The sequence below is a fragment of the Lepus europaeus genome, chromosome 20 (genome assembly GCF_033115175.1).
Source record: "Lepus europaeus isolate LE1 chromosome 20, mLepTim1.pri, whole genome shotgun sequence".
Lineage (NCBI taxonomy): Eukaryota > Metazoa > Chordata > Mammalia > Lagomorpha > Leporidae > Lepus > Lepus europaeus.
In genome coordinates, this window is record NC_084846.1 from 60136344 (window position 1) to 60154810 (window position 18467).

Sequence of the window (18467 nt, forward strand, 5' to 3'; positions counted from 1 at the left end):
AAAATCCACTCGACATGGATTAAAGATCTAAATCTATGACCCGACAACATCAAAAAATTAGAGAACATTGGAGAAATACTGCAAGATACAGGCACAGGAAAAGACTTCTTGGAAATGTCCCCAGAGGCACAGGCAGTCAAAGCCAAAATTAACATTTGGGATTGCATCGAATTGAGAAGTTTCTGTACTGCAAAAGAAACAGTCAAGAAAGTGAAGAGGCAACCGACAGAATGGGAAAAAATATTTGCAGACTATGCAACAGATAAATGGTTAATAACCAGAATCTACAAAGAAATCAAGAAACTCCACAACATCAAAACAAAGAACCCACGTAAGAGATGGGCCAAGGACCTCAATAGACATTTTTCCAAAGAGGAAATCCAAATGGCCAACAGACACATAAAAGAATGTTCAGGATCACTAGCCATCAAGGAAATGCAAATCAAAACCACAATGAGGTTTCACCTCACCCAGATTAGAATAGCTAAAATACAGAGATCTACCAACAACAGATGCTGTAGAGGATGTGGGGAAAAAGGGACACTAACCCACTGTTGGTGGGAATGCAAATTGGTAAAGCCACTATGGAAGTTGGTTTTCACATTCCTCAGAAACCTGAATATAACCCTACCATACAACCCAGCCATCCCACTCTTTGGAGTTTACCCAGTGGAAATTAAATTGGCAAACAAAAGAGCTGTCTGCACCTCAATGTTTATTGCAGCTCAATTCACACTAGCTAAGACCTGGAATCAACCTAAATGCCCATCAACAGAAGACTGGATAAAGAAATGATGGGACATGTACTCTATAGAATACTGTATAGCAGTCAAAAACAATGAAACCCAGTCATTTGCAACAAACTGGAGGAGTCTGGAACACATCATGCTGAGTGAAATTAACCAGTCCCAAAGGGACAAATATCATATGTTCTCTCTGATTGGTGACAACTAACCAAGCACCCAAAAGGAAACCTGTTGAAGTGAAATGGACACTATGAGAAACAGTGACCTGATCAGCCCTTGTCCTGAGTGTTGAGGAACACCTTACTACTTTATTCCTTTAAGTATTTTTTTTTTTTGCCCTACTTAATGCCATTGGTTGAACTCTGTAATTAACACACAATTATTCTTAGGTGTTGAAGTTTAAAAAGTGATCCTTGTTAAAAATAAGATTGGGAATGAGAGGGAGGAGAGGTATAGTTCGGCACATGCGCACTTGTACTTACCCCTAATGGTAGAGTTAGAAACATGCCAGGGGATTCTAATTCAATCCCATCAAGGTGCCATGTACCAATGCCATCTCACTAGTCAAAGTGATCAGTTTCAGTTCATAAGTGATCACAATGATAGGACTAAGAGTCAAAGGGATCACATAAACAAGACTAGTGTCTGCTAATACTAACTGATAGAATAAAAAATGGAGAGAGCGATCCAACTTGGGAAGCGAGATATACAGCAGACTCATAGAATGGCAGATGTCCTAAACAGCACTCTGGCCACAGAATCAGACCTTAAGGTATTCGGATCTGGCTGAAGAGCCCATGAGAGTATTTTAGGCATGGAAAGTCAAGACACTCTAGAAAAAAAAAAAAAAAACCCTAAATGAAAAATTGCTGTGAGTGAGAGCCCAGTGGAAAGAATGGGTCATCAAAGAAGGAAGTACCTTCCTCTGAAGGGAGGAGAGAACTTCCACTTTGACTATGGGCTTGTCTAAATAAGATCGGAGTTGGCAAACCAAGAGGCTTCTATAGCCTTGGCAGCTCATGACAAGAGCCTAGGGTGATTACTGACACCAAAAACAAGAGTGTCAATTGTTAAATTAACAACAGGAGTCACTGTTCACTTACTCCCCATGTAGGATCTCTGTCCTTAATGTGTTGTACTATGTGAGTTAACGGTATAACTAGTATTCAAACAGTACTTTATACTTTGTGTTTCTGTGTGGGTACAAACTGTTGAAATCTTTACTTAGTATATACTAAATTTACTTAGTATATACTAAATTGATCTTCTGTATATGAAGATAATTGAAAATGAATATTGATGAAGAATGGGATGGGAGAGGGAGTGGGAGATGGGATGGTTGCAGGTGGGAGGTTGGTTATGGGGGGGAAAAAGCCGCTTTAATCCAAAAGTTGTACTTTGGAAATTTATATTTAATAAAAGTTTAAAAAAAAAGTCACGAACCAAATGGAACAAATATTTTTGAGGTCTAGTTACATCTTATAGTGAATCAGCTTTTTTATTCCTTTATTTTCATTTGTTGAATATTTTACTTTCATTATAAAGTAAATTTGTTCAAAAAGGTATTTTAAAGTATATTAAATGATGTCATAATAAACTTTTATTCAAAGAAAAATATGCATATGTAATTTCTTAGAATGAAAAAATCCTACTCAGGAGCCATGTAAGAAATTTTTAGGGGCTGCTTTTGTTGGCATCCCATATAGGTGCTAGTTGGAGTCCCAGCTGCTCCAGTTTCTAGCCAGCTCCCCGCTAATGTGCCTAGGAAAGCAGCAGATGACCCTGCCTCCCACATGGGAGACCCAGATAGCAGCTCCTGGCTTCACATCCATCCAGCTCTTGTCTGTTTTTGCCATTTGGGAAGTGAACCAAGAAGTTTAAGATCCTTTTCTTCCTCTCTCTCTCTGTAAATGCTGCCTTTCAAATAGTTTTTTATAAAAAAAAATTATAAGAATGCATTTTCAATTGACAAACATTTTACTTGTAAATCTTATGAAAAACTTATTTTTCTAATTTATATTACTTTCAGGAGATAAGTAGACAGATTTGTAGGTAGAGGAATGATAATTTCAAAGGCTTCCACTCTTCAGTGAACAACTTTCTTTTTTGTGTTTGTTCTTTATTCCTTCTCACAAAATTAGGTTTCTATCTAACACGGTTTTCCTTTACCTATAAAATTCATTGTAGAGTTTTTGTAGTGTAGATTAATTCTTTGTTTTTACTCTAAGAAAATGGCTTTAGGAGATGGATTTTCTTTTTTAGGATTACATTTATTTATTTGAGAGATAGTTACAGACAGAGGGAGAGACAGAGAAAGGTCTTCCATCCACTGATATGCTCCCCAGATGGCTGCAATGGCAAGAGCTGAACTGATCCGAAACCAGGAGCCTGGAGATTCTTCTGGGTCTCCCATGTGGGTGCAGGGGGGGCCCAAGCACTTGGGCCATCTTCTACTGCTTTCCCAGGAGAACAGAGCGGCAGATTGGAAGTGGAGCAGCCGGAACTCAAACCTGTGCTCGTATGGAATGCCGGTGCCACAGGCTGAAGCTTAGCCTATGATGCCACAGTGCCAGCTCCAGGATATGCAATTTTTAACCAATCAATTAACCAAAAAATCTGTTTGCTAGACTTTTTGGAGATTAGCCCTTTCACAATGCTACAAGGAGCAGAAAGCAACAGAACTACAAAAAACAAAAACTTGTATTTTGACAATCAAATAAACCTTTTCTTTGATTGAATTTATAATACATGTAATTTATAAGAAAACACATGCATAAGAGGATGTATCTGCAAAACTGCACTGTGCAGTTTACTTTTAAGAGCAAACATATGGAAAAGTCTTTAATGTTTGGTAAATGACAGAAAAGCTACACAGTAAAATAATTTTAGCTATTAAGGCTTATGCTATAGAATATAGTGCTAAAGTTGACAAAATGCTGAAGACCCTGATATGTATGATATACAGTAATTTTAAATACACGTGTATTTTTACTTGCTAGAAAAAACGATAGATATACCCAGATTTTGCAATGGTAACGTTTTAAATTTGTGCTTTTGTATGTTTGCCAACTGTTCTTCTCTGAGTATGTAATTAGAGAAAAATCCTATAATGTTTATCCAAAGAAGAATTTTCAAGGACAGTAGGAAAAATACGCATTATGTAGAATGGAAAGCAAGTAAGACAGAACTATTGACCTCTGGGGTCTAGATAATTCTCTAGAGAGCATGAATGTGTATCTTGCCTAAAGGGCCAACCATGAAACCATTTAGTTTGTGTCTCCTATCGTCTCTCTTCCCTGACTAATGAGCTGTGGTAAAGGGATAAAAGTTAAGTAGAGAAAGACATCAGAGTCACGTAGTGTAAATCCTGGGTTTGAAAGAGCCAATTAGAAGTGGGGTGTCATTAAATTCAACTGCAGTAATGAAAAGGTTGGTTTGGATCTTTGTCAGATTCCTAATGCTTGAAAATATTGCTTTATGTTATCTGGAAGGTGTGATGATTCTTCCTGCTTAGACAACCAGGAACTGGGAATTATGAGCTTGGTGACCTAAAATGAATTATTTCGCCCTGAGGCTACTTGACCTGTCAGGGAAATGGTAATGAATGGAAGAAAGGGTGTTCCGTACAATACTTGGGTTCCTATTTTTATCAAAGCACACATGTATTACCTTTAGAAGGACAGTGCTATTATGCATTTTAAGGTCATATGGTATTACGGCAAATTGGAATTTAGATACTATGATGATAGATTAATTGCCAACTCCATTCTCTTGGTGAAATAAAATGTCAGAAGACTTTCACTTGAAAGAGAATGTACATATTCCCTTAATTATATTAATATATTGATATTTTGTGACATTATTAAAATGTTTCTTAGCATTTGATGGTTACTGTAGGAAAGAGGTATGATCCCATTACCACTTAATGATATTTCTGTTCCTATTAGGCTCCTATTAGAAGAACTTAAATTTGGAAAGGAATTTAGAGAAAAATTTAAATGTCAGTGTTAATATAAATACATGTGTTTTTTCTCTTATTATGATTATGGAAACATATTTTTTAAAAGCATAGCTTTTAATGAGTATGTTACATTGTCCTAAAAGAACAGCCTGTCTTTTCTTCATCAACAAATAGATTGCTGATGGATGAGTACTTTCTTTGTCTCAGGACAGTAAAATATCAAAAGTTTGTACATAGGTCTTAAGAAATAATTTTATGAAGCTCCTTGATTGACAATGATTGTGCCGTGAGATTCCAAAAGGAAAAGTTCCTAAGAAGTTTCTTTTTTTTGCTTGTAGGTACTCTGTCATAAAAATGTGTGTTATATTTTGCCTACTAGAAAGCTTAAATAAAGATGTAATCTATTTGTCTAAGCTACATATAACTTTACTTAATTTTCCTGAACATCAACCTTAATTTAGCTTGTGATGTTAATGTACCTTTATGAGATATAATCAATCGGGAAAATTAGTACATAAATAATACAGCAACAACAATAAAAGCTATCTTAAGGAGGTCATCTACCTCCTCTGAATCAGTTCATCATCATCTTCATTATGTGAATTATTCCAAGGTTTTAGAGAATGTGAAGTTTAAACTAGATAAAGTCGGAGATGGTTACAGAGCCAGGAAGGGCACTATCCAAAAGGTGTTTTCCTTTGGGTCTTTCTTTGGAGACACCACTAGTATACAAATTCCATTTCATTTGGTGCACATACTTGCTGGTAAATGGAAATCCCTCTGGAACCATCCCAAGTAGATGATGATGATCAACCCAGTGTTTTACATATCTTAGTATTTTAGATCGAGCAACTTTCTCTGAATAATTTGAAATAGTTGCCAACATGCCAAAATCGGGAAATTTCACTTGGGATTTTGGCTAAGTTTTTTAAAGATGTGACAAAGTTGACCTCAGATTCAAGCGTGAAATCAGGGCTGTAGCGGATGGCAGCTGCCCTTCTCTTAAGAGGCACCACCTCTCCCCTTAACGAAGATCTTAGCTCTACAGCTTCACTCATTCCACTGTGTTCCTAGCCTGGTAACTCAACTTTGTGAACCTTGTTCAGGGTCATTCCTAGCAACTGCCTTGATGAGGAATGGAAGGTTGAGTGAGACCTGCAGACTTTGTAGTGAAGTTAGTTAGATTGTGTAACCATGAGGTGCTCACTGAGACAGTATTAGAGATTTAAAAAGTCTGGATGAAAAGTCTTAGTTATCTCACATCTGCTACCATTATTTGTAAGCATTTGCTTTTTTTTTTTTTTTTTTGGACAGGCAGAGTGGATAGAGAGAGAGAGAGAGAGAGAGAGAGAGAGAGAAAGGTCTTCCTTTTTGCTGTTGGTTCCCCTCCAATGGCCGCTGCGGCCGGTGCATCATGCTGATCCGAAGCCAGGAGCCAGGTTCTTTTCCTGGTTTCCCATGCGGGTGCAGGGCCCAAGGACTTGGGCCACCCTCCACTGCCTTCCTGGGCCATAGCAGAGAGCTGGCCTGGCAGAGGGGCAACTGGGATAGAATCCGGCACCCCAACCGGGACTAGAACCCGGTGTGCCGGCGCCGCAAGGTGGAGGATTAGCCTGTTAATCTACGGCGCTGGCCCATTTGCTCTGTTTTTACCTATAACAACTGTGATAAAAGCTGCTGAATATTTACTATATCTCAAGCACTGTGCTGTTATTGATAATCAACATACCATTTAGCCTTTAGAACAGCTTTATAATTTCCATTTTATGGTTGTATAAACTGAGGCACAGAGGGGTTGAGCTCCTTGCTCAACATCATTCCTCAGATAAGTAGCAGAACCAGGATTCCAGCTTGGGTCCCTCTGAATTATTATCATTTTGCTTATCCTTGGCTCTGTTCTTGTTTTTTTGTTTTTTAAGATTTATTTATTTGAGAGGCAGAGAGAAAGAAAAAGGGGTCTTCTGTCTGCTGGTTCACTCCCCAAATGGCTGCAACAGCCAGAACTGAGCCAATCTGAAGCCAGGAGCTTCTTCTGGGTCTCCCATGTGGGTGCAGGAGCCCAAGGACCTGAGCCATCTTCTACTGCTTTCCCCGACCACAGCAGAGAGCTGAATGGGAAGTGGAGCAGCCAGGATTAGAATCGGCACCCATATGGGATGCTGGCACTGCAGGTGGTGGCTTTACTCACTGTGCCGTAGTGCCTGCACTCCTGTTCCTGTCTTAAGAGAGTCTGTATAATGTGTTTTCAAGTGTTTCTTGAGCTCTACATCTTTTTCCTAAATACAATATTTAATTTGAGCTTCCTTTCAATTGAAGAGACATACCATCTATTCATTTGTATCCTGATCACCACATGGATAACATTGCCCTCGCTTTCTTGAGTCCAAGGAGGAAGAGTTGATTTATTTGACCCTTTGGTAAGTCTGGGACATTTTTAAAAAGGTTTATTTATTTGAAATAATTGATTGAGAGAGAGAGAGAGAGAGAGAGAGAGAGAGAGAGAGAGATACTGATCACATCTTCCATTTGCTTGTTCACTCCCCAAGTTGCTGCTACAATGGATGGGGCTGGGCCAAGCCATAGCCAGGAGCCTGTGACTTCATACAGCCTTCCAAGGAGAGTGCTATGGGCCTAAGTAATTGGACTGTATTCTGCTTTCCCAGGTGCACTAGCAGGGAGCTGGACTGAAAGTAGAGCAGTCATGACTCAAACCCATGCATTGATATGGGATGCTGGTGTCGCAAGTGGGCTTAACCTGCTTTGCCACAGTGCTGATCCCAAGTCTGGGACATCTTTTGTCTCGTATTGTGTGATTCCATAAAAAGTCAGCGTGGCAACACCCAGCACCCTGCCTCTCCATGGCTTGGGAACTTAAATTCACAAAAGAGTTCACACACTTTAAAAAAAAATATTTATTTATTTCAAAGAGTTAGAAGGAGAGACAGAGAAACATCTTCCATCCAGTGGTTCACCCCAAATGACTGCAGCGACCAGGGCTGGGCCAGGCCCAAGCCAGTAGTCCCGAGCTTCTTCCTGGTTGCCCACATGAGTGCAGGGGCCTTAGCACTTGGGCCATCTTCCATTGCTTTCTCGGGCACATTAGCAGGACCACAAGTGGAGCAGCCGGGACTCTACGCTTGACTTTGTTCTGTGGAAGTACTTGCCCTTCTCTGACCCTGGTTGTTATCTGAATTACTCCTTGTAGCTTGGGAATTTACTATTTGGTAGTTGACTATTTGTAGTTTTTATGTTAAATCCATTTTAAGAAAAACATGTTCTAGATCCACCTGCCCCCTTTGAATCTTTTTTTGCTGTTTTCTGGCAGGAATTTGTTGTGATTGTTTTGAGCTTTATTGTTTTCACCCTCATTTCTTCATTCCTCAGAATGTCTAGTTGCCCCTTGATTTTTTTTTTTGACAGGCAGAGTTAGACAGTGAGAGACAGACAGAGAGAAAGGTCTTCCTTCCGTTGGTTCACTCCCCAAATGGCCACTACAGCTGGTGCTGAGCCAATCCGAAGCCAGGAGCCAGGTGCTTCCTCCTGGTCTCCCATGCGGGTGCAGGGCCCAAGCACTTGGGCCATCCTCCACTGCCTTCCCGGGCCACAGCAGAGGGCTGGACTGGAAGAGGAGCAACTGGGACAGAACCGGTGCCCCAGCTGGGACTAGAACCCAGGGTGCCGGCGCCGCAAGTGGAGGATTAGCCTAGTGAGCTATGGCACCGGTCTGTCCCTTGATTTTTTATGCTGCTATCTTAATTAGCTCTCCTTTGCTCTCATCTGAGATATTCTCCCCCCCATTTCCTTTGTTATTGTAGTTAGGGTCTAAGAGTTCCCTCTGTTCTACAGGTCTAACATTCTTCTCCCCTCCCTTCCCCTCCCCTACCCCTCCTCTTCTCCATCTTTAACTTTACATGTTTACTCAGGTTTCTTTTTCCTTACTTTGTGTGTCATGCCTCAGTCAGCATTTTCCTCCTTTTTACCATAATGGGCATTGTCTGTTCTTTTGGATGAGTGAGGAAAAAGGAGGGATGAAACATCATCAAGAAGCTTTGTCTTTGGGGCCAGCACTGTGGTGTAGTGGGCTAAGCCTCCATCTGCAGAGCCAGCATCCCATATGGACACCGGTTCTAGACCCGGCTGCTCCTCTTCCATCCAGCTCTCTGCTGTGGCCTGGGAAAGCAGAAGAAGATGGCCCACGTGCCTGAGTCCTGGCAGCCATGCGAGAGACCCAGAAGTAGTTCCTGGCTTCAGATCAGCTTAGCTCCTGCAGTTGCAGCCATCTGGGGAGTGAACCAGCAGATGGAAGACCTTTCTGTCTCTCCCTCTTTTTCTAACTCTACCTCTCAAATAGTCTCAGTTTTTATTTATTTATCTCAGCAACCCTATTTTCTGTTCTTCTTTCCTTTTATTTTTTCCCTATTCATACCTAATTATTTCAGTTCATGAACGATTGATTTTTGTTGTTGTGATTTGAGAAACAGAAAACTCCTGTCAACTGGTTAATTCCTTGACTACCCTCAATGGTTGGGGCTAGGCCAGACCCAAGCTGGGAGACAGGAAGTCCCAAATAAGTGGCCAGGACCCATCTACTTGAGCCATCACCACAACCTCCCAGGTTGTGCATTACCAGGGAGCTGGGCTTGATGGTAAAACTGCCACTGAAACCCAGGGACTCCGATATGGGATGCTGGCATTCTAACCAGCACCTTCACTACAGGCTTAACACCTGCCCCTGAAGAGTTTTGAATGAACACTCAAACATGACACTAAATCACCTAGTGATTTAATCAAACACACGTCTGTGTGCCTTACCAAGAAAATCAAATGGCAAATGCATCTCTAAAAGTCTTTTACTATTTAATAAGAATTCTGTGGGCAAAATAATCTTTGTTTTGAAGTGATATTCTTTGTCCTTTGCTTGCTTCATCTAGGATAATTCCTAGAATTATAATGCATTCTAGGGAAGGTCTTAGCTGCTCCAGATCAAATTCAGCTGCAGCAAAGTTTATTGGGATTTTTGTCGTTTTCAACTTTACTCAAAAATCGGCGCTATGTTGAAGCTAGCACACATTTTTAAGGTTTCCAACTTCGTTCTGAAAGTTTTTGGAAGAGGGCTCATTCCCCTTTCCGAGTTTGAAGCCCTTTAAAGCCATTTTAGATAAGGCTGTGAGGGAACAAAGCAGACGTTTAACACTTTAATTTGCTATTGCCACCAATATGATCTTTGATGTATGAACTTCAGGTAATGTCTGCTTCCTCTCCCCTTGCTGCAAGTGCAACAAATAGAGTTAGTACTCTCAGAGTGGAAATGCCATCCTCATAGGAAGAATAATAAGAATGCCACAGGGCAGAATTGATTCTGTTTCTATAGCATGAGAGGAAGACAGAATAATAGTACAACAGTGGCAGTAATAAAAACTAACATCCACTGAGGGCCTACCAATGGTGGTTATTAAGGATCAGAGAACTAACAATAATAACAGTAGTAATGATGAAATAAATGTGGATTTAACATCTACTAGCCAAGTTTTGTACTAAGTTCTTTAAATATATTAATCTTTGTAAAAATCTATGGAATTTTTATGGAAAATGGTGCTACAGTGAAATAAGTTGTCTAAGCCACAAAACTAGTAAATATTTGAGATAAATTTAATATCCGTGTCTATCTGACTCCAAAGACTATTTCTTCAATATTTGTTCAGGACTTGCTATTGAACATTCTTTCTCTCTCCCTCTATATACACACTCACTAAGCATTACAAGGCATATTCTCTCCCTCTCTAAAACTGTCAAGTTCTGGTAATGCTAATTTGGTATTATGTTTTAGTTATTGGATATCAGAAATACATGAATCAGATGAGAGAGAAAGAAAAACACTATTTCAAGTCATGAGCAAATTGTTCAGTTTCCTCCCCAGCTGGCTCCTTCCTGAATTTCCTGGAACACCTGCACCCAAATCAAGCAGAAGAACCTGCTTTTCCTATTTTGTTTGACATTTAATATATGGTATTTTTCATTGTTTTAAGAATCCTACATTCTAGGAGTTTTACTTGATTACATTTTAAGTCACCATTATGTGTTATCTGGGAAAGAAATTGCTGTATTTTGAGTGGGAAATAAGAAGTTGGAGAATTATAAAGAAGTAGTGGCCCCATAGAGCATGGGGAGAACAAACAAATCAGGAGGATAGTCAGTTTTCTCTTCCACAAAAGGCTAATGTTGTTCTAATAAGTATGTTTTCCCTTCTATTCCTTTGCATGCTGTAAGTACTATGAGGTGGTAAGCTTTTGTGGGTCATTCTAACATGATTTTGCCACGAAACTTGTGTAAAATAATAATACTTTAAAGTTCATTTTCATGAAAGTAATTAAACTTCATCACTTCTTGTTGATGTAAGAAACCAAGCAATAAATGGAGAGAAAAGGCCACAGATGCAAAACTTTAATACAATATAATACAAAATCAGCTCCTTTGACACCAAGATATGCAGCTAAAATGATGAAATGAATCATTTTTAAACATCAAAAGAAAATTGTAGGGAACCTTTTCTATTTATTACAGTACTATAAGAACTCTTTAAAAATAGTCATAGTCATGCTATCATTAGCTTATAACTACTTCAGTTATAGTTCCAAAGACACTAGATAGTCTTTAAACACAAATCCAGAATGAATTACACCTTTTAGAGAACTTAAGAAAGTTCATGAATTTATAACTCTGCCTTACTCCTTAGAGTAATGTCTAGAGAAAGAGGATACATTGTTTGAAAAAAATTTATTTATTTGTTGGAGAGGGAGAGGGAGATCTTCCATTTGCTGGGTTATTCCTCAAATGTCTACAACAGCTGAGGCTGGGCCAGGCCAAAGCCAGGAGCTGGGAACTCCATCTGGGTCTCCCACATGGGTGTCAGGAACAAAAGTCCTTGGACCATCACTGATTGCCTTCCTAGGTGCCTCAGCAGGAAGCTGGATCAGAAACAGTATCCAGTACTCAAATAGTCATTCCACTGTGGGACATAGGTATCCCAGCTGGTGGGTAACTTGCTGAGCTAAAACACCAGCTCCAGGAGCCAGGAACTTAATCCAGGGCTCCCACAAGGGTGGCAGTGACCTAAATAATGGAGCTATCATTTCCTGCCTCTCAGAGTATGCATTAACAAGAATATGGAATCAGTCAGGAGCTGAGCTGAGACTTGAACCCAAACACTCCAATTTGGGCTGCAGGTCTTTCAAGCAGTATCTTAACCACTGTACCAAATGCTTGCCCAGGATGCATTTTCTGTGGTTTGAAATATATACTATTTCTGAAAGTTTATCGTACTGATATGTATGTTGCCTGTATGGAGTCGAAGAACAAGAGGAAAACTATCTAAATAATCGACAGTTATCTTGAGATGAAGAACTTGATTCCAACTGACAGACAAGAATATCATTTAGAAATTCATTCTCCAGTGGAATTTGTGACATAGGCTCAAGTGCAGGGACAAAGTAGTCCATGTGGTTTATTATGCAGACAGGAACATGCACACACTCTTCCCAGGTTTTATTATCATGCAGTGGCTAAAAGGATTGTTAGAAATTACCTGTATTTCGAATATAGTGTGAAGGGTTTGGTGAATAAATTAAATAGAAAGATGGCAGAAGGCTTATGCTCTACACATAAACATAGTCCGTCAGCTGCTAATAGGAGTGGTGATGGTAAAGTTTCATGTCTGAATGATCACTTGAAATACATACAACGTATCTGTAGAAGAGTTTATGATTGACTTAATTTGAAGACAGGACTTATTATTTCCAAAGAGCTAACATTGTGAAAGTCTAAACTGTTGAACTTCTGTCATCTTTTCTGCAAGGAGCTTACAATAGGCTTAACTAGAATATCACACAACTCCCAAGGAATGTTACTTCATTTGGCGAGTCCAGAGACAAAATACAGGAAAAACAAAGTTTCTAACAAACCTCAGAAAAAGAGAGTATCTTGCTGAAAAAAAGAAAAAAAAAAAACCTCCCAGGGAGCAGGTTTGATTCTCAGGTAAACAGAGCAGAAGGCACAAAGGTTGCCCCTACGCCCACACACATATAAGCCTTCCACATTATCCTATCCCTCTCCAGAATTGCAGCATTTAATGCAGTTGAGTGGACGCCCCGCTAGAATTCACTTTTTTTTTTTTAATTTTTTTTTTGACAGGCAGAGTGGACAGTGAGAGAGAGAGACAGAGAGAAAGGTCTTCCTTTTTGCCGTTGGTTCACCCTCCAATGGCTGCTGCAGCCGGCGCATTGCGCTGATCTGAAGCCAGGAGCCAGGAGCCAGGAGCTTCTCCTGGTCTCCCATGCAGGTGCAGGGCCCAAGCACTTGGGCCATCCTCCACTGCACTCCCGGGCCATAGCAGAGAGCTGGCCTGGAAGAGGGGCAACCGGGATAGAACCCGGCGCCCCAACCAGGACTAGAACCTGGTGTGCTGGCGCCGCAAGGCGGAGGATTAGCCTATTAAGCCATGGCGCCGGCCCAGAATTCACTCTTTGAATCGGACATTCTGTCGATTTGGGTAGGTGTGTAACGACACATATCCCTCATATCACCCAGAGAAATTTCACTGCCCTAAAAGTCGGCTATGCTCTGTCTGCTCATCCTTGTCTCCCCCATAGCTCTTGGCAAGCAGTAACTTTTAGTTATTTATTTTACAGCCTCCACAGTTTTGTTCTTTTCAGAATGTAATGCAGTTAGAATGCAGCCTGGGCAGATTGACATCATCTACTTAGTAGTACTGAAGTGAGCATTTAATAGGTTTCCTCCCTGTCTTTGCCTAACTTACTGCTCATGTCTCGCTAGTGCTGAATAACAGCATATTATCTGGACTACCAACAATAGATTCAACTACTGAAGACCAGCTCGATTCCTCCCATGTTTTGGCAATTATGAATAAAGCTGCTATAAATATCTGTGGGCAGGTTCTTGTGTCGAGATATGTTTTTAGCTTCACCGGGTAAAGAAAAAGAGCTGGATCTGTTGGATCATGTGGTGAGAGTGTGTTTACTTTTGGAAGAAACTGCTTTCCAGAGTGGCTATGCACTTCGCATTCCCCCAGCATTAGACGAGAATCCTTCTTGGGATCCGGTGTTGTCAGTGGTGTGGATGTGGCCCTTCAGTTAGGTGTCTGGTGATATTTCATTGTTTTAATTTGCATTTCCCTGATGATACCTGTTGTAGAGAATCTTTTCACTTGCTTGTTTTGCATTCACATATCTTAAGTTAGTCTGTTAAGGTCTCTGGCTGATTTTTTATTTATTTTTTTGTTGTTGAATTTTAAGAGTTCTTTGTGCATTTGAGATGAGTCCTTCATCAGATGTATCTCTTGTAGATAGTTTATCCCAGTCTGTGGTTTGTCTTTTCATTCTATTGACAGTATTTTTTCACCTGGCTGACATAGAATATTGTGGATTTAATAAAAAGGCATGGGTGCTCTAATCTTTGCTTGGCTACAGAAATTCTTTGCAGTGGTGCAAATATTTTTTGGGAAAAAAGTTTTAATCTTTTGGATTATTGAGAAGGAAGGGAGAGAGAGAGAGACGGATTACGATGTATTTTGGAAAAAGACTGGCAGAAAACATATCAACATATTAATAGTAATTCTAAATTCACTTATGGGTGACTTATAGTTTTCTTTTTGCTTTTGTGTATTTTCCAAAGTTTTCTATAATAAATATGTTCCTATTGACAAAGTTACTAAAATCACTCTGGGAAAAGGACGAAGTTTAAAACATCTTTGCTCTCAAGTTGAGAATAATTGTTATAGGTCAGTATTAACCGGAGAAGTATGTGTCACATGGGAGATTTTAAACTATCCATTAGTCACATTAAAAAGATAATAAGAAAAATATGAAACTTATTTTAAGAATAAAATCAGATTTTAAAAAATTATTTATTTGAAAGTTAGAGTACAGAGATAGAGACAGATCTTCTATTAGCTTACTCACTCCCCAGGTGGTCACAATGGCCAGCACTGAGTGAGGTCAAAACCAGGAGCCAGGAGCTTCTTCCAGGTCTCCCACGTGTATGGCAGGGGCCCAAACACTTGGACATCTTCTGCTGCCTTTCCTAGGTCATTAGCAGGCAGCTTGATCAGAAGTGGAGCAGCTGGGACAAGAACCGGTGCCCAAGTGCGATGCCAATGTTGCAGGCAGCTGCTTTACCTGCTATGCTGTGTTGCCAGGGCCTAAAATTGAACATGATGCAATACTACTTATTTGTCTCTAGTTTTGATGTCAGACTTAGAAAATCACTTCACAGACCAAAAGGGTCTTTCTTTGTTTTCTTCTAGTAATTTTAAGGGTACAGGTCTTACGTTTAAGTCTGTAATGCATTTCATATTGTGTTAAGCATCTAATTACACTGTTCTGCACAAGGCTATCCAATTCTCCAAGCTTATTTATTAAAGAGACTAACTTTCTCTACCGAGTATTCTTGACATCCTTGTTGAAGTTCAGCTGATTTATTTCTTAGCTCTCTATTCTCTTCCATTTGTCTGATTCACTATTATTATGCTAGTACCACACTGTTTTGATTACCATAGCTTTGTAATTAGAAACTGTGATATCTCTGGCTTGTTTTCTTTCTCCTAAGATTTTTTTTGGCTATTCAGGGTCTTTTGTGGTTCCATAAAATTTTGGGATTATTTTTTCTTATTTCTGTCAAGAGAACCATTCAGATTTAACTAGAGAGTATGTTGAATGCATAGATTACTTGGAAAGAGTCTGTGAAGAAAGCCATCAATAGAGAAAAGAGAAAAACTATAGAAAAGGAGAAAATATTTGCAATCCATATGTTTGAAAAGTTTAGCATCCAAACTCTGTAAGAAACTCATAGAACTCATTAGCAGAGAAACAAATTAAAATGGTTTATATCTCAAAAGTTATATAAATTTCCAACTGGTGCAGAAGGAGGTCTTCAACATCACTGATGATCAGGGATATGCAAATCTAAACCAAACAAGGTATCATTTAATACCTGTTAGATAGATATTATAAAGCACAAAAAATAACAGGTGTTGGAAAGGATGTTGAGGACGGGGAACTTCTTTGTATTGCACAGAATGTAAAATAGTTCAGTTAGAGAAAGTCAGATGGAAGCTCCCTAGGATCCAGGAATCCCACATCTGGGTTTATACCCAAAGGAAATCAAATCAATACCTTGAAGATGTGTCTTCACCCCATATTCACTGCACCATTATTCATAATAGGCGGGATACAGAAATGACCTAGTAGTCCAGGATGGAGAAGCAGATACCACAAATACGCCTATTCCCCTTTGAAAAAATGAGATACTGTAACTTGTAGTAGCAGAGGAACTAAGTGAAATAAGCTGGACACAGACATACAAATACTATGTGATTTAATTTAAATGTGGAATCTAAAGTCAAATTCATAAAATCAAAGATTAGAGTGATGGTTGCCAGGCGATGGTTGTTGGGGAAAAATTGAAGATTTTTTTAAAAAAGATTTATTTGAGAGGTAGAGTCACAGACAGGGAGAGGGAGAGACAGAGAGAAAGGTCTTGCATCTGCTGGTTCACTCCCTAAATGGCCACAGTGACCAGAGTGAGGCGATCTGAGGCCAGGAGCCAGGAGCTTCTTCCATGTCTCCCATGGGGGTGCAGGGGTCCAAGTGCTTAAGCCATCTTCTACTGCTTTCCTGGGCTGTGGCAGAGAGCTGGATCAGAAGTGGAGCATCTGGGGTCTCGAACCATTGCTCATATGGGAAGGCAACACTGCAGGTGGCCGCCCAAGATTGAAGATATTTATCAAAGGATACAAAGGTTGAATTATATGAGATGAATAACTTCTGAAGATTTCATATACAGCATGGCAACTATAGTTAATAATACTGTATTGCCACAGCAGCCATTGGAGGGTGAACCAATGGCAAAGGAAGACCTTTCTCTCTGTCTCTCTCACTGTCCACTCTGCCTGTCAAAAAAAAATATATACTGTATTGCATACTTGACATTCACCAGGGGAATTGGTACTCAGAAGTTTCATCTCACACACAGTCCTAACTATGTGAAGTGATGGACCTGCTAACTTGGTTGTGCTGATCATGATGGTGCATATGTACATGGAAGTGTCATGTTACATACTTTAAACATGTTTTTGTCAAGTACACCTCAATAAAACAAGGAAAAATCCAATGTCTGTGTTATACAATAGGCATAAATAAATAAATGCACTGACATAGTTTTTTTCATTTTTAAGACTGCAGGAGAGCAATTCAAATTCATAGAGATTAAATATGTCAGGAGCTGGCACTTAACAACGCAGTCAATAATGCATCTCTCACACCCAGTTGCTGGGATTTGATTCCTGTCTCTGGCCCTTGACTCCAGCTTCCTGCCGATGTGTATCCTGGGAGGCAGTGGTGATGACTCCAGTAACTGGGTTACTGTTAAAGGAACAAGAGGCTGCGTTCTCGTCTCCTGGCTCTGGCCTTGGCCCAGTCCTAGCTGTTGAGAGCATCCAGGGGAGTTAGCCAGCAGATGGGACTTCTCTGTTTGTATCCTTCTCTGTCTGCCTCTTTGCCTCTAAAATAAATTAAAAATAGGTAGAAAATCATGTTGTACACCGTAATTATAGGCAAAATTTACTTATCTATCCTAGCTTGGTAAAGCTGAAAATAATATTTAACAATATGACAATATTATTTTATACCATAGTATGCAATCAACATAAAGTTGATCCTTACAATGAGATCCTTACATCTTTTTATGGCAATATGTTTTTATATCTAATAAATACTTTTATCTATAACACATCTCATTTTGAACATATATATTTTCCTTGAAATGTTTTCAAATGTCAAAAACTTGACAATTGAAAATAAAATTATCTACTCAGATTGATCAAAGCAAATAAGGAAATCAACCACAAAAACAATTTTGCTTTTTAATATTCCCACTCATTACTTTCAAAAATACATCTTTGCAAATTAAAAATACTACAGCCATCTCAACTCAGCAGTGTTGGCTTAAAAAGATATATCCAAAGAAAAACAAATTAATTCAGTTTAACAAAGTCTACTTCAGCCAGAAAAAGTTCCTAGAGCAAGGCAACATTTCAGAGCAAAGATTGTAGTGAGCTCCTTTTATAAACAGACGAGAAAAAATGATGTCCAGAGATGACTCGTCTGATGGAGTCTGGTGTTGGGTATATTTTGGCATAATTTAGCATCCTTCTGCCTGGGATTGGCTGAGACTCAGTTGCATAGGTACAGATGAGATTCTTAGGTTACAAGCTGCTTGGGCTTCAAGCTTGTTTATAGTCCAGGGGAGGCATGTTTGGGACAAAGCACCTTTCCAGTACAAAGGCTAGTTTGGGTCAATTACCACAGTTCAATGAATTATTTAATAAATTACTAAGAAATTCAAAATTTATCAATTCTAAGCACTTATCAAAAATATCTGGTAATTTGGTAACCAACTGGTATAATTTCAATGACTATAACATTTTTTGCAAATTGGTTAATGCTGGGAATATGTTTAAAGCATTGTTTGTAAATGAGAAACTATTTTCAGTGGAAATTCATGTAGTTCTCTAGCTAAGTCATCAATAAACTTTCTTTGGAACTTCAAAAATAACTCACTTATACGATAGTGTGATATTGATGAGAAAGTTAAATTGCACTGTGATTTTTTTTTTGTCTTTATTGAATATGCTGAGCATTTAGGAATTGAAGACAGTGAATCTTCATGAAACTCAGAACTCAAAATCA